Source organism: Dreissena polymorpha, chromosome 9, assembly GCF_020536995.1.
Source record: "Dreissena polymorpha isolate Duluth1 chromosome 9, UMN_Dpol_1.0, whole genome shotgun sequence".
Taxonomy (NCBI): Eukaryota; Metazoa; Mollusca; class Bivalvia; order Myida; family Dreissenidae; genus Dreissena; species Dreissena polymorpha.
This window is the reverse complement of record NC_068363.1, coordinates 32,223,825-32,243,401: the sequence shown is the minus strand read 5'-3', so window position 1 is coordinate 32,243,401 and position 19,577 is coordinate 32,223,825. Positions and strand designations below refer to the sequence as shown.

Sequence of the window (19,577 nt, the reverse complement as noted above, 5' to 3'; positions counted from 1 at the left end):
GTTTTCATTATATTAAAGCGATTGATCTGTGCAAAAGTTTAATTTCCATTGCCTATGAAACAAAGTTAGATTTGCCCTGCAATGAATAGTGAATACATGTGTAGTTATCATATGCAACTGATACAATGTAGCTAAAATCTTGTCACAGCAAAGAGCAATTTATTTGAAGAGAAAAAGAGCTTATCAACGTATGTTGTTTACTTAAATGTAAAACCTCGTATTTTAATTCTCTTAGACATGACGTGCATTTTGAAAAATAAAGAAAGCCTTAGCTTAAATAAATGTATGCAATTTTGTCAAAAAATGTCATTTTGCTTTTGAACACAAAATGTGTTGAAAACTTTTAAAACAAATATGCTATATAGGTTTCAAACGATTAGTGCATATGTCATTGTTTTACGGATATAATGTAAGTTAACACATGCACTTAATTGATTCCGTTGATACTGATCAACAGTCTTAGATAAATGACATCGTTCTATCCTGCTGGTTTCAGTTTGATAACATCGATATTGATGTTGATCATACAGCTACACTTTATCGTCCAAATATATGTTTTGTCTTGCTCTCCAACTACAAATACAGATACAATCGGAGAGTCAAGCAGATTTATGTAATGTGTGATGTTAACTGTAAACGTTATCAGTAGAAAAACAATCCAAATTTAAGGCGAATCTATCAGTACGCCTGTGCTTGCTATGGTTAACGATATATTTGTGGTGTATGAACACCCTATTTGGTAAAATAAAAGTCAAATTAAGAATCCGTTTGAAATGCTAGCCTGGTTGTTTGTTTTGCTGTATGAAGTAGCTTAACAAACTTTTTTAACATGTAAGTGTCAACATAATGTAAGAATTCATATCTCTTTATTTTGTCTCTTTCCAAACATCCAATTCTTAAAATATGTAATCTTGGAAGTAAAAACAACGTATTTGGCGCCAATTCTACAGGTTAACACTGCGAGGGTCAATTAACATGCTCGCGTACGATTAATACATGATACTTGTTTAAATCATAAATGTGATATGAACGCATGGTAATGTTGAATGCATCATGAATGTAACACCATTGCCCTGCATTGTCTCGTAAACAATATTATTTGGTATTGACATAAACATGGGTAAGTGTAAGTTAAAGTAGATGTAATAACACTTATTCAATGTCCGAAATACTGTCAGTGTACAAACAGCATTATCCTTATAGCGGCTCTAAAAGCGAGTTCACTCGCGCTAATATATGCCGGTCAAGTTTGTATTGTCTCCCTTCATTGTTTGGAGTATCGTTTAATAACACAATAGGTGCGGAACATGGCTTCATTAGGTAAAATGTAGTTCTGTTGTTTAAGAAGTTGAATACAAATTATATTTCAAACTTAAAAATAAGGCACTGCATGTTATCGCATCTATCTTCTAGTGATATTTAGTATATTTCAAGATGTACATTCAAGTTGTATATTCAAACATTTGTGTCCCAATCTTGCATGTCAGCAATGCATATAGGAAAAGTGACTTTTGTCTACTGTGATTTTAAACCATTTAGGGATGAAGTGAAAAACATGTATTATTAAAATAATATACACGTCATGTTGTTCTAGATAGAATATAAATTGTATCTAAATGACATCCCGAGCCGGCCGTTATTCCAATCTAACGTGCCAATATAATTATATCGGTCCGCTTATTTCCGGGCCGATTTTTCATAAATGGAAAGAAACGACTGGAGGTGCTTCAATTGAACCAAATGGCGTCCACATTAGGTCTTAGCCAATTGAAATATATTTCATTAAACTAAATATCTACGAATTTATTGGAAATAATGATAATGCAACGTAGCACACGCTTGGAATAAGATAAATATTTACTGCAATGTAAACTGTACTGTAAATCAGATTAATTACACTCATTGACATTTAATACGAGTACTCACAATGCACCATTTTGCTAACATTTAAAACAACTCTTGTTAAATGCTTATAACAATACAATTACACGTATGTGCACTTTGATATTCCGCTCTTCCTTTAATTTATCTTAATTAATTGTATTCACCATTATTTGTTCAAAAACGTTTGAATCGAATGCTAAACAGTCTGAATTTCTGACCAATGTTTTAGGAAATCACATAACGCGTCGGAGCGATTTGTTTTATTCCAATCTTTCAAATTATACATGCCAAACACACATTCCAAAAAACGTTTTGGAATCTTTCTTCGAAGCTTTAAAATATTTAATTGTTATATAAAAATACACGTCCAAAATGTAGTGTTGTTCCTTAAATCCGGAAGGTCTTGCTTAAACTAGTGTTTTACGTCACAAACAATTACGTCATACGAGAAATGTCATATATTGCGTAACCAATTGAATAGAAATAAAAGCACTGACAGCGGATTCGGACATAAATTTAAGTGAAGGTATGGGACAGCAATAAACTGTAAACGATAACACACGGCAGTATCCTAGTTTAATACAGGCCCTCGGAAAAAAGGCCATTTGTCCGTTATGTCGGCAGTTACACCATATATATATATATATATATATATATATATATATATATATATATATATATATATATATATATATATATATATATATATTATATATATATAATATTTATATTATATATATATATATATATATATATATATATCTATATATATATATATATATATAATTTATATATAGTGTAACTGTGCGTGTCTTGAGATATATCAAATTATAGGATAATTATTTACCAGAACAAACAACATAAACATCTAATAAATTATAAATTACGATTCTATCACATTATATACTATCACATGCTTGAATACCTTTAATCCTCACATAATTAGTTAACATTTATATTTTTAGATATAAAAAAAATTGAGATACAGCCTGCCATGGCGTTCTTGAAACATAAGCAAGACATGTAGAATAATAATACATGTGAATAATCATATTTATTTTAATTTTATTCCGATTTGTATTTAGTCAAAACTTACAATAAATGATTGAGTCATCTCACATATGTCCCTTAAAAACATAATATAGGTCGCGTTTGTTTTAAATAATAGTTAGATATGCTAACATAACAACATTTTTTCGAATAAGACTTCGGTGTTTCAAACATTGACATGTCCGGTATAAATAAGAAATCGGTAGTTGTAAAGGGGAATAATAAGACACCAACGATTAATAAATCTGCTTCCAATCTGCTAGAAACGTACTGTCAGTGCTAATAACACTTTGTGTATAAGGAATATATGTATATTATTGTCAGTTGTGTATACATATGTTGTTGAATTCAACCAATTTTTTTGTCGAATGATCCTAGTGATGCCTTTTGTCATTGCCTTATTTTGTTTATTTCAACTTCATAGATAACAATTATCGTATCATATATTGATGAAAACCTTGTTTATAAATGCGAACAATAATCAATATTTTTCAAAATAAGCTCCTTTTCCGAGCAGTTGTAAAACAACTTCTTAAGATGTCAATGTATATTATTAGGATTAAATATAAACAGCTTAATCTATGTACTTGTTAACGTTTTTTATCTTAACATTTTGGACGTGCGCGAAATCTTCAAACCTTTCTTAACACAACATGAAGTTTGCAATTAAACTGGTTTAAATTAGTCATAAGTTAATACATTTCAACAGTGTATCAGAAAGCCGTAAGATAAAATGTATCTGTAAAAATTATCAAGATCGAAATAATATAACGTGTAAACTAGTTTTTATTTAAATACATGCAACAATACGTGTAATTTTACGTAATATAAGCAAAATTACGGCTCCCTCCGATAAGTGCAATACGGCGATATGAGTATGAAAATGGATGATGCCCTTATCTAATTATTTAAAATTAAGAACGAGATCTAATGAATAACTCTTATTGCTGAACACTAATTTTCCGAGGAAATATTATAATGTTATTATATTAAAACGGTACATTTTTCAATTACACTCTTTGTAATAACTCTTGGCCAAATCTGAGTTGTCGGCGCTCTAAAAAACAAGTATATGCTTTGCTTTGACACCATCAAGGCGGTGACCTCAGTCATGCTTTATGCTATATAAAACTTTCTTGATCTTCATATACAGATCCTCGCAGTGATGGTGAGCATGATCATCCGTTAATGCAACTGAAATCTTTAAAATTAAAAATTAAATTCAATATTCACATTCCGTTAACACATTTATGCCTTAGCGTCTAGAAGAAGAAAAGTCTTGGCAAACAGCGTAGACCCTGATGAGACGCCGCTGTTAGCTTAAAGGGATTTCTGTAAGAATATTCTAAATACAAAAACATATACACGACATCCCGAATTTTGGAAATAAATTGATCCAATTCAGAAGGATGGGACAGTCCACTAGGCATAAATGGGTAAAGCACAAGTATTCCAATGCAGGGCACTGCAATATTTAGCACCTTACGTTATGTTTGTGCTTTACAGATCGATTGATTTCACTTGAACACAAATACTACCGCGTGTTTCTATTTATAGCAATGTATATAATTGTATCATACAATGCCGTATTTTATATGAGCATATACTACTAATATATTTCTGTGTTATATGTTTGAAATTGTGATCATTTTAATTTATATTGTCGTTATGTACTATTTATGACAATCTTTGAATAAGAAGTATTTTAGATAAACTTCATCGCCATGTTTGATCAACATTAACGGTAGGATTGTTGAATACAAAAAGTTGCCTTTCTCATTATATTATCGAAATTCGCAATAGCAATAGATAGTTTGAAACATAGTGTACAGTGCATTAAACATATGATTGAACCCACATTTCTCGAAACCAAGTACACATGGTGATATTTCTAACGATAGAGCAATCAATGTATTTATGTTATTTTAATGTTTATGCATATGTGACATATTAAATATTGCATAATCGACATGAGAGAATAATCATTCGGTCATTATACATTTGAAACGACATATATATTTTGTATCTATTTAATAACAATATGTGTTAGTTATTGATTATACAATTAGACAGCAATATTATAATTAGACAGAGTATAGACCAATGCTGAGGGACACAATACTTCAGTAATTACAGTATGCACTTTTCAAGCTATAACACGTTTTCACATAGAAAGATACTATTCTTATATTGAACGATTTTATTACGAAACAATATTTAGGGAAAGCGTGAAATTGATGGCATCTAGGTGATCACGTATAATTTACGTAAATTTTACGAAACAACTGTGATAACTTATTATCCTAATCAACTTACTTTTATGTAGGAATTATACATGTTTTTTGTATATTACTCATACATCGCAAGTTACATATTTATGCTGAATTGGGTAAAAATGATACGTTCATTTAAGTAGTTGGAAACCCAATTGCGGGGGATGCCGGTAATTTAGAAAAAAAAATCTGTACCGTGAACATTTTAAAACAATTTCGTTTTTTATATAGCTGGTTAACGTGTAGTACCGGGATCGAAATGTCAACCTTTCAGCATAAACATCAGTTGGTAATATATAGGGAATACTAGGTTAGTGTTGAATACACACAAGTAAAGTAATCGAAGCTTAGAAAACCAAAAAGACGAGCCTTGTTTTTCTTTTCCGGAAAATGTACGGATATATTATCATTTTACCGGGTATTCTATTTATCAATGGGTAAAATGTTATATGATGAGGGGAAAGTGCTAAGATCAGACAAGTGTATTTGAGATGTAGAGAAAAATAAAATAATAAAAAAACATCAGTCTTGGTGAATGGGTTTCCTTGCCGAGCGAAATAAACGTATTCGCTTTCAACACTTACCTGGTATTAAAATTATCAAATCATTTTGACTTCAATACGTAATCTTAAAATGGATGCAAACAAATAATTAAACACATCAAATGACACAAGGGGTATACACGTCAGGAAACCACCTGTTTATCGTGTAAACAAAGTTGAATACACCAATATTTATCATGACGGTGTGATCTTTGGTCAAAGCAGACAGGAAGATCATAATAATTTAATTACGTTGCTATGCCGTACAGATCAATATTCAAATGATTAATTGTGTTGTGATAATATTTATTTTATCATAATCAATGTACACTATTGATTAAATTAATGGACATTGACACACGCATCATTTTGTTTATTCGATTTAAATATAATTTTTGCGTTATACTTTGGCGTTGTGTGATCGTTCATAAATAACATATCTTAGTTCGTGTTTCGAAAGGTAAGTGTGAAATATTTGTTTTCTAACAATTAAACTTGTGTGTAGCATGTTGCTTTGGGTACAATCACTTTATTACGTTTTAAGGCCCCGTTTAAGAACTTCTAATTTAGACGCGTTTGTGATTATTTCACGTTAGTCATAACTAAGAAAAATTGTCGGCCGATTATGTCTGGAGATGATGAAATTGTTCAACATGGAACACATAAGAGATGTATTTCAAAGCAAACAACCCGTTCAATATGGATGCATATGAATCCGCCATACGAATGTGGTGATTAAAACGTTTGAGCATTTTGAGTTTGTTTGGTAGAACGATAAGTTCATAAGACCAGACATACTGCTTTATCTCCATATTGTTCATTTGATAGAGAAATACAAATCGTACTCGATTTATCAAAAGTAATGGGGTTGATACAAATCCCGCTTTCGGTTCATGTCTCGAAGGACATCTTAAAATGTCTGGATAAATAAAATAAAATAAAAAACATATAATGTTAACGTCGATCGGACGTATAGGGTTAATGTTTAAGAATGTTATTTCCATATTATGTTAATTAGCGGCTCACTTCGTTTGCAAGAACCAAATTCACTTTAAGACGAATCAACAATGACATTTGGAACACGGACTAAATATACACACTTACAGATCCTCAAGGTCTTCATAAATGTGTACATTTAATATCTTGCTGCACATTTAAAAACGAATATATATATATAAATGTGTTGAATTGTTTTTCAAATTAAAATGCGGATAGTTTTACTTGTGAATTTTTTAACAGACTAATGCATAATATTCGATTCAAATTATCTCGTTCAAGCTTATGTTAGTTATGCAAAAATATCCTGGCTATTGCAGCGTTTTGATCAATGTTGCTAAAAACGTATTTCGAACAAAACTTAACATGTGCCAACTGTTTGCTCATTGCTGAATTAGTTTGTAATGTTTTTAGCGAGAAAGAGATATTAACTACGTCCACTTTGCATGAAAAATATGCGAGACCATGACGATGCATTGATTGATTGACTTCATTTAGGCGGAATTATGTATTTATATGTAAAAGCTTCATCATTTTATAGTATGTTGTTTTATTGACGTAACGTTGTCTGGTTTTATATCAGTGCAGATTCGGGAACACGTCTTTAGTCTTTGCCTAATTTACGTACATTTAAAATTATGTTGACAAAGTAGCTGCAAAGGAAGTATGCCGGAAATAAAGCAGTTAATAGTTCATGGTAAAATTTGGTGCATGCATTAATGTCCACATAAAATAATTCACCAATGTGATTTGGGTTTTCAAGTAGCAGACATAATATTTCGAAAATGCAAGTTCGCGTTCGCGACCTTATACTGTACATAATAAGTCTTCCACGTCTTTTCACTTATGATAACATAATAAAAATAATTCATTATGTGATCTTAATGCATACATGTAAAGTTGCGTGATATAGTTTGGTTGTAAATACCCGTGCTTCCACTCAATGTTATGTCATCGCTTCAACCAAGCATCGCACCTGCAAAAATATTTTTCAACACTAGAATATGCCGTTATACGATAACAAATACCCCGAACGAAAACACAATAACATCAGGAACATGGGACATTTTTCAACTTCAATATACATGCTTATCAGACAACATGTTTTGACATTTACATCAAGTACAACTTAAGCTACACCGTCCGCAGACAAGCCTTATTATAAAATGCGGAATAGTGAGATACAAAACAAATGAACCAGACAAGGCATACGCCCATATAATCACGTAAACATAACAAAGCACATACATGAATACAATTGGACTCAGCAGTTTAGAACGGTCGATGCAAAAGCATTAGGGATCTACAGTTGTTAAAGAACTCGAATCCTAAACTGTGTCCCAGAATAATTCATGATACATTAACGAGTATATAACAATAACTTCATAGCATGAAAATTAAAAGTGTATATTGTATCTTTGTGTTAACTATTATAATGCAATTAACACATTTCAACGTATCATGTTGCACTGTACAGTGTACTAACGGATAATAATTAACAAGTGACAAAAATGCACATATGTAATGTCCCTGTTTTAAAAAGTATATTTTCAAAACGATTACGTTTTAAAAAAACTGAAGAAGTGTTGCCTCCTCAGAAATTAATGTATTAACCAAATATCCGTAAAGCTAATTATTAAAACTGTCTAACTTTAATTTATTTATTGGTAATGCGTGTGAACATCTTGTTACAAAGATGGATTATCACTTACTACATTATTAAATGTACATCGGTTCTTTACGGGACATTTATTGTATGTGTAGGACATTCATATTTGACAGGTGCGTGCACTATATAGTTTCAGAGCAACTGCGTTCTGGATAATAGAAGGAGTGCTTTTTAAGGTGAGTATGCTTTACATAAGACGACACACGAACATAAACACGAGGTAAATTGCTTAGAAAACAATGTTGATGTGTGTGATGTTTAATATCACACACAAAAGCTATTAGTGCAACACAGACGGCAATACATTGAAAAAAAAATGCATGATGACACATTTTCTGAGCATACAATTTTAAAAGCAATACTTTTTCTATTAGCGACTTTATACATCTGAATAAAAAAACGTTGTATTAGAAGTGTGCTTCCGGCATCAAGAGGCGTTTGGTACAAATACGAGAGTAAATTTTAAGTGTCTGTTTACGAAGTTGAATTTAGATTCCAGTATTTTTGGCTTTTTCGAGTTAGTCACAAGAGTATTGACAGGCCGTGTCTGCCTTGATAATATACAATTTAACAACATCGAACTCAGGAGAGAATTATTTTTAAGCACAAGCCCCGAAAAATGATCGAACGATTTCGAAGTTATCATTTGTTTTGAGTTGCTTAAACCCTTGGGACTAAGAGTTATTGTATAAGATTAGCTTAAACAATATGTTAATATGACTAGGCAAACCGCTTATCTCTAAAATGTAAATATGATACAGCAATACAAATGTTCTCTTTAAAGCTTTTGTAATGGAGTGCAGCCGAGCATATTTTATCGTCCTGTCTCTGAGGTCATCTAGAAATGTCTAGAGAAATTGAAGCGTAATTGTTTTCGCCCACAATAAGCCATCGATTCACCGTTACATGTATTGCCAATACTTTGGATTACATTAATTAAAGAGACAATCCCGATATATCCCTTGACATATACAGACAAGGGTAGACAAACTTGAACACACATGCAACCTGGTCAACCTCGTTGAACGCAATAGTTTTTTATGTTGTTTTCAATCTTGATTGTGCAGGATGTCGTTGTTTATTTTTTATATTAAGGTTTACTACAATGTGTAGTAATAACATATTCTAGAACATATATGTTTGAAAAGCATTTACACAAACAGACAGTCTACCCACTGTATCCTTTGACGATACATTATAGATACATGTGCACTATATTGTCAAGGAGGATCAACGTATTGACCCCCGAGTTGACCAACTACAGGGTCCGATTTTTGTATTTCAGGAAGAAAACTAATTTATGTATCCTATTTGCCCAAATGAGATTAGTCAAACACTTTCCATTGCTTACATGAAGCTTTTGCATTTAAGATAATACATTCATGCCATTTAAAATAGATATCCGTTCTAAGAATAAATGCCATATACGTGAATGCCAAATATTGCAGTACATAACAGAGATGATAAGCTTAACTTTTTTAAAAATAATATTCTCATTTAGATCGCATGTGCGCTAATAGTATATAGTGAAAAGTTTCTTATAACAAACACGTATGGATTCATGTGATACTTTTGCGATTTTCTCAAGGGACGTTTGCTTGAGATTCAAGTCAAGCTATCTGCCGTTTGTCTTCTCATAGAAAATTCTTAAGTCCCAGAGATATGTTGACGATTGGATCAATATTGTCGTGACTTATCCCGCACAATTACGGACAAAAGCGCAATGTTTGCCAAATTGCTATGTCCTGTATACATATTTAATTGCTCGTTTAACATGGAGATTAACTACGTCCTCGCTGTATGTGGGAGAAAATAACTGTGCATTCACCTGAAGGCTTGAATAGGTCTGATGTATTTTTAAAATCATTATAATTCGTAGCGTGCAATCATGCAATTATGTCTAGTGTAATATTTTGTTTATATTGTTAGTTTGTGTTCTATGTAGGTTAGGCGATACGCAAAAAAAAACTTCAGCTAGTGTGTACATGAAAGTACCCTACCTTAAAACGTCCATATATACGTTGTTCACTATTATTAAAAATAATTAATTATATTCATTAAAATAAACATGTTATTACATGAACAATGTATCTGTAATCATCAGTTGCATATCATGTTGATTCGCCATTATAAATAAATATAAATATTAAATGTACAACGAATACAACTGAAAGCATCAAATACATCATTGTAGTATCATCAGAAGATTGTTATGAATAATACAATGTAAACATAAGAAAACATACATTTCAGGAAAATTATGTATGCTGCTACCTATTAAAGATGAATTACAAATTACTACTACGTATACTATGTATTAAGTGTGAAGGTAAGCTTATCTTAACAAAAGTGCAAACCCTTAATGCTTTGAATAGACCACTTACATAATACATTGCATAGTTAGTATGAACACTTTTAAGTTCAATGACTGAATCCAACATATTTTGAATGACGTTTAGCCAACTCGTAAGCAGCTGATCTATACTGTATCATCGCATGTGTACCCGAAATTGGTTAAACGAAATAAAATGTGATGATGCAATGTGTGACTTTTAAATCGTATGTACTTACAACTCACAATAAATATTTGTCAAAGTCATACCATGAGCTTATATCAGCGATATTGAACGTAAAATAAATCTTAGAATTAAAGCAACATATATTATTTAAAATTGAATTGAGACTATTCTCGCAACATGTCTGAAAGATGAGAAAGGCGCTTATGTACTTGAACATGCACGGCCTGGAATTCATCATATGCCAGCATCCATTCAATCAGGGAAAATTAAATGTAACTTGTTTGCTAAAAGGCAATGGCAATAATTTATTTCAATTCAGTCTACTGAGATGAATATTGAAAGTGATTACAATATGAACAAACTTAAAGCAATTTTACATAACTCTCGAAAGCTACAGCTAAACATGTAGTGGGTACATTACAGTAATTTTGTATACCATTTCTCATGAAAAGAATGTATTCATATTTGAAAAGCTTGTTTAAGCATTTATTAATAATATTTCCATTTTCATTTTTCGTTTGTAATTCTATGTCGTAACTTGTCGTAAGTGTTTCAGTGAAGTATAATTATATTTACAGTTTTTTTGAAAAAGTGTACGTGTCATTTCAGACTCGTTTCCGATCATTGCTTATACATTTTAAAACTTGATTTATACTACAAAGTGATTATGTATGTTTATTTTTACAATTGTCTTTACTTTGTTTTCATTAAGAACTAAGCGTTATCTCTTCAATGCTCTAACAGCATGAAACGGTCTACAAAGAGATGGGTACGTTTAAGTGAACATGCGTATTAACTGTTTGTTTTAGATGTGAATCAACTGAATATATTGGTCTGTTTTCTTTCTTACAAAATGACAACACGAAGCTAGAGTTTAGGTTTACAGGTAACATTTAGCCTTTTTCGTTCGTTAAACGTACTAATGTGCTCAGAACCATTGTAGAATGTGTTAAAAATGAGTGCACGGTAAAATGTGTGGGTTTTATTGTTTAAAGTATTGAACACTGTGTTCACATTTAAATTCAACGCTTGAAATATTGTCTATATGTGTGTCTATTTAAGCAAGGATAAAACTGAAAAATGCTACGATGTTATCCACCACGTCAATAACTTTATTATAGGTCTACCACACAGCCACAGTGGAAATGGGCGTAAATATGACTGCATCATATACTGAATACATGCAGTTCGCTAGTCTTATAAGCCTGTACATATATTACTGAAAACACCTTGACTTTATCCGCTACATGTTTTCATTTTAATTAGATAAACAGTACTTCGTTTTTGGTTTGCTTGGCGTAAGTTACAATCTCATTGACTAAATATCGACATCAAATAGTATAATGTTGAATCATACAGCAGTCTCCGTTAACTCCAAAACAATTTATGTGACTGGCCTTCAAAGTAAGGTAACTTACATTTCATGAACAAGTAGTAAACATAGTAATATCCAGATGCGGCATATTAATTACTTATTCTCACATAATGTATGTTTGCTAACAGCACTAGTTGTCTGGACATTTGCTAATAAGATGTACACCTTTGCATTTATACTACAACTAGTATTATTACTAGCAGTAGTAGTAGTAGTAGTGGTATTAGTAGCAGTAGTAGTAGTAGTAGTAGTAGTAGTAGTAGTAGTAGTAGTAGTAGTCGTAGTAGTAGTAGTAGTAGTAGAAGTAGTAGTAGTAGTAGTAGTAGTAGTAGTCGTAGTAGTCGTAGTAGTAGTAGTAGTAGTAGTAGTAGTAGTAGTAGTAGTAGTAGTAGTAGTAGTAGTAGTAGTAGTAGTAGTAGTAGTAGTAGTAGTAGTAGTAGTAGTAGTAGTAGTAGTAGTAGTAGTAGTAGTAGTAGTAGTAGTAGTAGTAGTAGTAGTAGTAGTAGTAGTAGTAGTAGTAGTAGTTGTAGTAGTAGTAGTAGTAGTAGTAGTAGTAGTAGTAGTAGTAGTAGTAGTAGTAGTAGTAGTAGTAGTAGTAGTAGTAGTAGTAGTAGAAGAAGAAGCATTTTTTATATATTGGTACTTGGTATTATTTTTTTGTAATATTTTTACAGTCGAAAGAATACATACATATACGGTATGAATGTGTGCAGTTACATATTTCCTGTGTTTTGGCAGCAGATGTAATGGCTGTTAGGTTTCAAACTTATTGCAGAAAAGCAATCAACACATCAATATTACAGATGAACATTTCGGAATCTGTTTAAGTTGTACAATCTTTCTACTGCGATAGTATCACTTCGGTTGCACAAATAGTTTGCGTAAAGTCGTTTGCATTCGTTTTGAGCAATTTTTAAAAAGCTTGATTGAGCGGCATCTCAACACGTTTGCCAACTGTATACATATTGATCAGAAAGCATAAGGTTTTATTAACTGTTCACATATCAACATTAATATATTGTGATCCAGCCAGGAAGACACTATCAAACACGTACATAAAATACTAAAATGTCTCAGTAGAAACAAATTAATGTCATATATGTATGTTTTGTAAATTTAAATTTGCATTATAGAAAATATACATGCGCAACAATCCACACAAAACTATGGTGCTCATGTAGTGGCCGATACAATCATATTTTGCACCTAAAAGACATAGTTGTTTCATGTATTCCGAGTTAAATCCGGTAGTGGCATTGTTAAAAATAAAATATTAACGAATTGGTTTGCACGCCGTGTCAGAAATATGTGAGCCTTACGTTATCGAATAATATGTATTCCGTTAACTAATTCAGGATGCTCAGTAACAAACTGTGTTTTGTATAACAACTAGTATACATTGATCCGTTTTATAACTGTAGCATGACCTAAAAGCTTGATCTAAGCAGATACTTATGTAGAAATACTATTTATAAATTGTTACAGATGCATAGCGTTGAATTCATGGTCCAATAATGAGTTCGACTTTTAAATTATCATCGTAAATCAGTTAGCACTAAAAATCAACAATCCGTGCATACAAATGGATAGACTTTATTAAAGTTGGCATGTACTAGTTCATGAACAAGCTAAATAGTGCTTAGCCGCTGTGAGCAATCTTCATTATTTCATTTTTGGCACAAACCCGTACCAAATGCAAATATAATTTAATTACTCGGATTCGTTATACTGTGTGTATTTAATTTTATGTTTTGCACCCAAGTACTTATAATTTAAATGCATAATTGATTTCCCGATCTCATCTTTGATCTATATCGGCACCTGTTTCAAATCATAGCAACGTTTTCTTATTACATTTCAATTCCGAACACGTTAACCTGTAATCACACAACGAAATGAAATAGATGGTTGATACACATTCTCTACAATGCATCGATCTTGAATACCTTGTAAACATGATTTTCACAAGACGTTTATTATTTAAAGCATGCATATGTGTCTCCAATATTATATGAACGTAAATCATATACATGAAGAAAACAACGCGCATGTCTTGGTTCTAATAATAATAATTATGATTATATTATTATCTTCATTCTTCTACTTCTACTTCTTCTTCTTCTTCCACTTATTATTATTATTATTATTGTTGTTATTATTATTAATTAATAATTATAAGATGTACTATTATTAAAAAAATAGTGGTAATAGTAGATGTAGGAGAAGTATAAAACAGCTACTCTTAATATTTCTAACATTAAGATAAATAATAATAGCATCAACAGCCGCTAAACATCAATATCATCATTGAAACCCAAAAATAATGAGATGTACTTTGTTGTGTTGCTACATTATGTTCACAAATTCCAGGTACTAAGGTTCAATAAATATACTGTGTTACATTAATCCATTTTGCTTCAATTTTCTACTAACAAATCCAGGAGGGATTTCAATTATTTATGAACGATCCGTTCATGGAATGAAGACAGGAATAATAACAAATCTTATTAATTTGAAGATCATTTTACATTCCAGACGGTCATTAATGTACCAGGGGTGGACGGCCACTTTGTTACAGCGCATCACCACAAAGGCGACGGTGATACATCGACCAATCTGTTGATACAATTGTATTGAATAATCCGAAATCGCAAGGAAAACTCATGATGATGTTAAAAGTAGCACACACTGCCAACCACGAACAAGCAACTTCGTATTTATAATTAAATGCCCTATTGAACTTAACATATAGAAAACATGAGGAACATACACATCGCCATGAATGTTGTGTTACAATCATATATAATTTAAGAGAGTTAAACTTTTTTATTCCAAAACATATTAAGACGCTTTATTTACATTAATACAGAAAACTTTAAAAACGCTTATGCAATTACAACCTGACACATACCGAGCATGTTACTCATACTTTTAATCAAACATACATTGATTGTAGCATATGGACGCCGCTCGAATGTATAGTCTCAAGACATGGCCTTAGATATGATATTTTATATACAGATACATGTATGTAATGAGGATTAGAAAAAAACTGCACAATCTGGTTATCATACATGATACTTTATATATCATAATTATCTTGATTTTCCTTAAATTTGAAATTTCAAGAAATGAAACAATGTATATTGCATAGTATTTTGTGTTTCTGCGCAAAGTATTTTTGGATTCCTTTCTTGATAGCATGTTCAAAACATGTTTATGATTACACAACAAAACAACTCAAAGCACTTACATTTGGCTGAATTGTGTATAAATAACATCACACGTTTTACTTTTACATCACACGTTTTACTTGTACAAAGTGCAATGTAAACAGTTATATTGAATCATAAAATGCAATTAACAGGTGTAATTTAAAGTAAGGAATTGCAGCTTTGTGTTTAAATAACACAATAATTCATTCTATTGATTGGCTAGCCAATACATTTACTTCACATATTTCCTTTATTAGAAACGACGGACAAGAAACGAGCATAATCATCAAAGCTGTAAATGTTGTATACGTCTGATTTCTGTGCTTAACCGATAGGGAATATTATCGCTGAAAACTCCGAGCCAGTATGATATCACCGAATCCTTGTCCGAATACTAATAAATTGTTTACAAGCATACACGTCTTATTTTAAAACGAAAAGCTTCATGTGTTAACGAGTTTATAAAGCTAGAAAAAAGCGTTTAAATTACATAGATCCATAGATTTTCCATCGTATAGCCTATCGAAAAATATGATTTCAGCATATATTAAGCTCATATTTCAAACGCATTGTGATTTCATCAAATACTTGAATTTGTATAATCTGCTGAGAATAAACACTGTTTCAAGAAGATGCCCGCAATGATTATGTTTACTTGAATGAACATACATATTTGTCTCACAAAGGTTTATAGTTTTAAATAATGTTCATATTTTATAAAGAGCGATAGCGATTTGGGTATACATGGCACATGATATGTTTGTTTCTAATGACATATTAACAACCCTTTGTAACGAGCAAACTAAGTTATTGGTCGTTCTGTAGAAGAAGAAACTGCATCCATATTTTATGACCAACATTGGAGATTATGAAATCTTCGATTACGCAAATTTACATCTATTATCTCCACTTGTGGTCGAGTGTTGGTATATATATATTCACGAAATTTGTTTTTGCGCGATGGATGAAAACCTTTATTTCTCTGTGGTAATTGTTTGGTGCAAATCAATTTCATATCAACAACATTTATATATACACTTAAATGATACAAATGATAATATTGGAACCTAATGGTGCCATATAAATGTGGGTTTTCTATGGCATGCAGGTTTATAAGACAATGCCATTTACATTCTTTTGATGGATTATTTTTTTCAAGTTAAGTCAATCATTTATAGAAGAGATGCAACACTTGTACAAGTATTTGCTTTTAAAAAACATGTTCAAGGAAACATTACAATACGTGTTGAAAAAGAAAACTAACTCCAAAGCCAATTAAGTGTAAAATATGTTTTTTAACTGAATGCAACGCCAATTGCCACATTTAATTTGCTATCATCATGGCTTTATCGCTTATGACCGTACCCACACGATGGTATGGCACGACCTCTGAATCTGACCTCTGAATACTCAGCATTCAAACTGTTATCATTCGAAAGAAGATTGCTTTATCAACGGAGAAGCGCCCAAAATAAAGAGCCAGTGCAAATATGTTTGAAACTACACTGAATCATCATTCCATCATGCTATAATTATTTTATTGGACAACATGTCTTATGTTGATAAATTCCTATATGTAAATACAGATGAAACCGTAATGAAATTCAAAAGGTTAATAATATCAAAGTTGGTGTATCATTAGCTTTTTATGCAACATTTTTATTTCTTTTCTTAATACAGTTCATCTAGTCCGCAGCAGATTACGTCGGGTATAGTCCGCTATAAATACAGAACCCGTACAAGAAGCACTGATTTATTACCTAGCATTTGTTATTATGTCAACTTACTCGTAATGAAGGGTAATAGAAGGTCTTGTATATATGGAGATGACACCATAGCAACATTGAACTCACGATATACTTTTTAATTCTGGGCACAGACCCTGTAAAATTATGGACATCATTTCGAAGACATCAACTTAATTGGTTTTTTTGAATCCCGTCTATTTTTGCATCCGTGTTACTGCATCGGATTTCGCGTTGATAACATTTTTGAAATCCTATTATTTCTATACAACATTGATGACAAAGACCATAACAGCTGCTATTTTCAATCAATTTCTGATAATACGTAATTAGGCGCTTAAATGCATGCGATACGTTCTAGGTATCATAGATAATTGGACCTACACGATTTTAAATCTAGAAGTATTGTGAAAACCGCATGAACAAAGGTTGCGCACATTATATCACTCGAATTCTTTTTCCAGGTGATCACGTTTCAAACTGGAAAAATACTGTTTTAGGCGGCGTTAACTTGACGTTCTAAGATGTATTCCAGATCACGGTGAATATTTTGAACATGTTCAAGTGACATTCACTCGACGTTTTAACGGCGCGTTGGCGATAGCGATATAATATCCGTAGAAACTTAACGGGGTTTTAAAGAGTGCAGCGAACGCGCCGTTACCGCTCCGTTGCCGCGTCGTGAGAACTCTGACGAACACCATAGCTGTTTGCTGCGTTGGAACAAAACATGCCTAAAGAGTAATCCCTGTGTTAGCACGCCGTGATTACGCATAATGCATGTTCTGAGTGATCCGTGTACGCGATGAAGCACATTTGTGTGCGCCGCGAGAACGCTGTGAAAACGATGTAGAGACGCTGTGAGGACGATGTATGAGCTGTTCGAGAATACCAATTTAATTTTTTTAAATAGTTTTCCTGGTGATAGCACAGCGCTTTAAAAATATTTTAGAATGCCGTTCAATCAATGTGGAATCGCCGTCCGATGTGAAATGCCCTTTACACAAAACTACAACAAATACCGTGTTTAATTGCGCAAAATAAACGAAAAATATTAGATTTGTATGCGTTCTATTAAGAGAAAAATTGTATGCAACATGGACATAGATAACATAAAAAAGTATTATAATCAGCAAAAAACATGCACATCATGTATGTGAATTCATGACATAAACCTGCGAGAATGTTCTGATTTATTAATATGATCGACCTTTTTAACACTTCCTGACGATAAAGCTGGGAAATGTCGTGTATTATGACCATTATATCACCGTTAAACACCATGACTGTGTCATTAACACAAGTCCCTATAATATAATTAATATACTGCAGCATATTTAAGATTAATGCTCAAATAAGTTACACCGTTTCCGGTGATTGCATTTCTGATCAAAGGACAATGCGTGTGTTTTATATTATGCTGTCCGGTGGTTTATAGAGAAATATCAGTTAGTTAAAACTAATATTTCACTGTTTTAAACAGTGAAAAATAACAGTGAAAATTATCGACACTATTCATTGTTTTACCGGAACTATTTTTAGATATCCTTGATTTCCCCATAGTGACCCCCAATTGAAGGCAATTTTACCAAGAGGGACTACTCTGCATTGATGTTTATAAAAACAAACGGATGAGCTTCCTTTTTAAAATACACAGGGGCGCCCAACTGGGAATTGTTTTTTCCGGAATTGCAAAAATAATCATTTGTAAGCAAAACATAATCAAAAATCTGTTGGATTTGGCGGAATATTGATTTAAGTTCACTCGTGATCATATACACAGAATATATATAATATATTATCACGATTGATTTGAAATCGATATTCCACCATAACAAACACATATCTTTTATTAATACGGTTTGATTATTGTTATGTGAAATAAGGCGCTGTGGTAATAAATGTATCAAACCTTTAATGTCGATAAATGCCTCTAACGATTATCGAAAATACCCGTAAATGATGTATCTGCTCTAAATAAATATATAAGTTTTGGTTTGAACCATTTTTATAATTAGAAATAGTGAACTTCTATCTGATCACGTGTATCTGATATTGAACATGTCCAAAGTGATTAAAACGTTAGAATTATTATATGAATTGAATGGCATCCATGCATAATGACGACTTAATGTAAAGTCAGTATAAATATTCGCGTAATTAATGTAGAACGACGCAATCGAGTATTGATATATTAAGAAGACCGCACTTAAAATAAATAAATAATAATATATTAAAAATTACAATAAACAGACACTTGATTGAATTTTTTAGGACCTTACGGTTATCATTCCGGCATACTCGCGTTT

General features: G+C 31.9%; 1 protein-coding gene across 3 annotated transcripts in view; it reads right to left on the bottom strand.

Annotated features, from left to right (window-relative positions):
• LOC127843666 (interferon-inducible GTPase 1-like) overlaps nt 1-19,577 on the bottom strand; it is a 159,807-nt gene that overhangs the window by 29,428 nt on the left and 110,802 nt on the right. The gene's annotated exons all lie outside the window — the stretch shown is intronic.